This window comes from Vulpes vulpes, chromosome 15, assembly GCF_048418805.1.
Source record: "Vulpes vulpes isolate BD-2025 chromosome 15, VulVul3, whole genome shotgun sequence".
NCBI lineage: Eukaryota > Metazoa > Chordata > Mammalia > Carnivora > Canidae > Vulpes > Vulpes vulpes.
This window is the reverse complement of record NC_132794.1, coordinates 35,958,368-35,962,995: the sequence shown is the minus strand read 5'-3', so window position 1 is coordinate 35,962,995 and position 4,628 is coordinate 35,958,368. Positions and strand designations below refer to the sequence as shown.

At 44.3% G+C, this 4,628-nt stretch overlaps 1 pseudogene; it reads right to left on the bottom strand.

Moving 5' to 3' along the window:
- Window positions 1-377: 377 nt before the first annotated feature.
- Window positions 378-564, bottom strand: LOC112911888 (small EDRK-rich factor 1 pseudogene; annotated as a pseudogene).
- Between the last annotated feature and the right edge of the window lie 4,064 nt (window positions 565-4,628).

Genomic DNA, 4,628 nt, shown 5'->3' with positions numbered 1-4,628 from the left:
TGGGTGATGGGTATTAAAGAGGGCCGTGCTTGGGATAGCACCAGGTGTTCTCTCTAAGTGATGAATCATTAAATTCTCCACCTGAAACTAATATTATACCATATGTTAATATGATATAATATCATACCTGCTGCTCCCGCCGCTAAAGCCTTCAGTGGGGTTTCCACAGCAATTTATTTGTTTATTTTTTCACATGCACAGTTAGTGTTTTATTCTTTGAAGAATGGTTATGAAACATTACACTAAGTCAGGCTGAAAGGTAAAGTTTAAAATAGTTTTGTAAGGATATAACATGATTGTTCACTCCACAAAATTTTGACCTTAGAGCTTATGATACACTCAGTTGGCAGTAGCACCCAGGTTTTTCCAAAAAGCCATCATTTTTCTTTTGTCTGCATAGACTTCTGATTAGCTGCCTTCTGCTTTGGTTGCATTATCTCAGAGTCCCTCTGCTTTCTCTGAGAAGTGGTCAAGCTATCTTCTTTTCTTTCTCCCTTGCTAATTTCATAGGATTTCTTCTTGTTTTTCTGGTGGGGGTAGTTCTCGCTGGTTTCCTCGGGCCATGCCCACGGCGGGCCCGCCGGGGAGAGAGCTCCTCGGGAGAGCAACCTCTTCCTGGAATTTAAATAAAAAATTGAAAGAAAAAGGAATTTGGACTCTTCAAGACAGTGAAGAGTAGGGTCCTCACCTGACCTGCTCCCACCCACTCCCCCGGAGAGCTTCCTGAACACCTATGGATCCAACCTGAAATTTAAAGAGGGGATAGCCCGATGCTACAAAGAGAAGGGTTTTTGCTTCTAACAAGGTAGGAAGGTGGAAAAAGGAAAAAAGAAAAAAGTGAATCGAGGGCGGGGGGGAGGCCCTGGGAGGAGCCGAGCTAAGGGGGGCAGCGGGAGCCTCGGGCCAGGAGAGCCCACCCCAGAGATGCGGGAACTTTAAAAATCTGCTAGGATCCTTCCCCGAGGGAAAGTGCTCAGCAGGGAAACGGGCAGAAGCGCAGGAGGGGCGGGGACCCTCCAGTCTCCCGGGGTCACTGGGAGAGGAGGGCGCCGGGGAGAGCGCACCCACACCGCGGGGAGCTCGGTCGGGGGCTGGAGCACACCTGGCGGGGCCTGGGGAGAAACCGGTGGGTCAGGCTGGGGCTCCGGGCAGGGGGGCTGCTCCCTGCTACCGAGCCGCCCCCAGGAGCATGATTCCAGCAGCCCAGGCCCCAGATCCCAGGGTGCCGGGGGACACAGCCCCCATCCTGAGGACCCCCCGGACAGACGGAGGCGGGGAGGGCACAGGACAGTGAGGATGCTCCTGCCGCCGGGCGCCCCAAGCTGTGAAGGTCAGTGCCTCCACCCAGGAGCACCTAGGCCAGTGCGGACTGGACGCTGCAGGTGGTTACTGGGGGAGCTGACCCCAGGGCTGGAGACCTGGCCGCCGCCAGTGGTGTTATTCCTCCTGTGTCACCGTGTGCCTGGGACGGGGGTGGGAGGGGCAGGGGACAGAAGCCTCATGGGGTAAAGAGCTCCCACTGAGCCCCAGACAGCGGGGTGGGGGTACCTCCCCAGGTGCACACACCTGAGAGTGAGCACAGCACACCCCTCCCCCAGAGACCAGCTGGAAGGACAGGGGAAGGGCAAGTTCTGGACCAAGCAGCACTGGAAAGCTCCAGGGGAAGTCGACGGATTTACACTATATAGAACCAGAGGGTACCCCTTCTTCCCCGCCCCTTTTCCAGTACCACTTGTTTTTATATAAGACTAAAAATTTCCAATATTTTTTTCTTTTCCCACCTTAACTACAATAATTTGCCAGCTCTTCATTTTTAAGTTTCTTCCTTTTTGGCTTTCATACTTCTACAATTACAATTACAATTGATATCTTTTCCACTTCTGGATTCCCTTCAATATATTCATTTTAATTTGGGGAGATATATGAGATATATTTTTGTTTTGTTTTGTTTTGTTTTGTGTTTTGTGCTTTTTCTGCCTCCTTTTGTTCTACAAAGGCAGAAGTTAATACCTTCTAAAACATGATTAGCATGAACCCAGAACCAAGTGGAATACCATGCTGTTTCATTCTGTGAGATCATATTCTCTCTTCCTTCTCATTCTGCCCCCCTCTTTTTTAAAATTTTTTTATTTTTATTTTTTTTATTTTTATTTTTTTATTTTATTTATTATTATTTTTTAATAAATTAATTTTTATTGGTGTTCAATTTACCAACATACAGAATAACACCGAGTGCTCATCCCGTCAAGTGTCCCCCTCAGTGCCCATCACCCATTTCCCCCCACCCCCCGCCCTCCTCCCCTTCCACCACCCCTAGTTCGTTTCCCAGAGTTAGGAGTCTTTATGTTCTGTCTCCCTTCCGGATATTTCCCACACATTTCTTCTCCCTTCCTTTATATTCCCTTTCACTATTATTTATATTCCCCAAATGAATGAGAACATACACTGTTTGTCCTTCTCCGATTGACTTACTGCACTCAGCATAATACCCTCCAGTTCCATCCACGTTGAAGCAAAGGGTGGGTATTTATCGTTTCTAATAGCTGAGGAATATTCCATTGTATACATAAACCACATCTTCTTTATCCATTCATCTTTCGATGGACACCGAGGCTCCTTCCACAGTTTTGCTATTGTGGACATTGCTGCTAGAAACATCGGGGTGCAGGTGTCCCGGCATTTCATTGCATCTGAATCTTTGGGGTAAATCCCCAGCAGTGCAATTGCTGGGTCGTAGGGCGGTCTATTTTTAACTCTTTGAGGAACCTCCACACAGTTTTCCAGAGTGGCTGCACCAGTTCACATTCCCACCAACAGTGCAAGAGGGTTCCCTTTTCTCTGCATCCTCTCCAACATTTGTCGTTTCCTGCCTTGTTAATTTTCCCCATTCTCACTGGTGTGAGGTGGTATCTCATTGTGGTTTTGATTTGTATTTCCCTGATGGCAAGTGATGCAGAGCATTTGCTCATGTGCATGTTGGACATGTCCATGTCTTCCTCTGTGAGATTTCTGTTCATGTCTTTTGCCCATTTCATGATTGGATTGTTTGTTTCTTTGGTGTTGAGTTTAATTAGTTCTTTATAGATTTTGGAAACTGGCCCTTTATCTCATATGTCATTTGCAAATATCTTCTCCCATTCTGTAGGTTGTCTTTTAGTTTTGTTGACTGTATCCTTTGCTGTGCAAAAGCTTCTTATCTTGATGAAGTCCCAATAGTTCATTTTTGCTTTTGTTTCTTTTGCCTTTGTGGATGTATCTTGCAAGAAGTTACTGTGGCCAAGTTCAAAAACGGTGTTGCCTGTGTTCTCCTCTAGGATTTTGATGGAATCTTGTCTCACATGTAGATCTTTCATCCATTTTGAGCTTATCTTTGTGCATGGTGCAAGAGAGTGGTCCAGTTTCATTCTTCTGCATGCGGATGTCCAATTTTCCCAACACCATTTATTGAAGAGACTTTCTTCCAATGGATAGTCTTTCCTCCTTTATCAAATATTAGTTGACAATAAGGTTCAGGGTCCACTTCTGGATTCTCTATTCTGTTCCATTGATCTATGTGTCTGTTTTTGTGCCAGGACCACACTGTCTTGATGACCACAGCTTTGTAGTACAACCTGAAATCTGGCATTGTGATGCCCCCAGGTATGGTTTTCTTTTTTAAAATTCCCCTGGCTATTCGGGGTTTTTTCTGATTCCACACAGATCATAAATAATTTGTTCTAACTCTCTGAAGAAAGTCCATGGTATTTTGATAGGGATTACGTTAAACGTGTAAATTGCCCTTGGTAACATTGACATTTTCACAATATTAATTCTGCCAATCCATGAACATGGAATATTTTTCCATCTCTTTGTGTCTTCCTCAATTTCTTTCAGAAGTGTTCTATAGTTTTTAGGGTATAGATCCTTTACCTCTTTGGTTAGGTTTATTCCTAGGTATCTTATGCTTTTGGGTACAATTGTAAATGGGATTCACTCCTTAATTTCTCTTTCTTCAGTCTCATTGTTCGTGTATAGAAATGCCATTGATTTCTGGGCATTGATTTTGTATCCTGCCACGCTACCAAATTGCTGTATGAGTTCTAGCAATCTTGGGGTGGAGGCTTTTGGGTTTTCAATGTAGAGTATCATATCATCGGCGAAGAGGGAGAGTTTGGCTTCTTCTTTGCCAATTTGAATGCCTTTAATGTCTTTTTGTTGTTGGATTGCTGAGGCGAGGACTTCCAGTACTATGTTGAATAGCAGTTCTGCCCCCCTTTTATCTTGTTTATGTTTTGGTGGTCAGTGGTGGGGCTCTCTACAAGTCTTTGTGGTTTATATAAATTTGGGACTAAGCATCTTCTAACATACAGAACTTAATACACTCAGAACCAAGAAGATCAACCTCTAGGACCCCTCAGACTACATTCTCTCAGTACTACCACTTCTTCACCAGCACCATCTCCCAGTCCCTGCCTTCTTTTCCCTTCCTCTCTTTTTTCTTTTAACTTTTTTCTCTCTTTACTTTTGCTTTATGCTTTTTTTTCTTTTTCTTTTTTTTCTTATTTTTTGGAATTCTTGGCCTTTTATTTTTTACTACTTTGTTTTAAAATTTTTATTTCACTTTAGTGGTCCTTTTTGTTGTTGTTCTG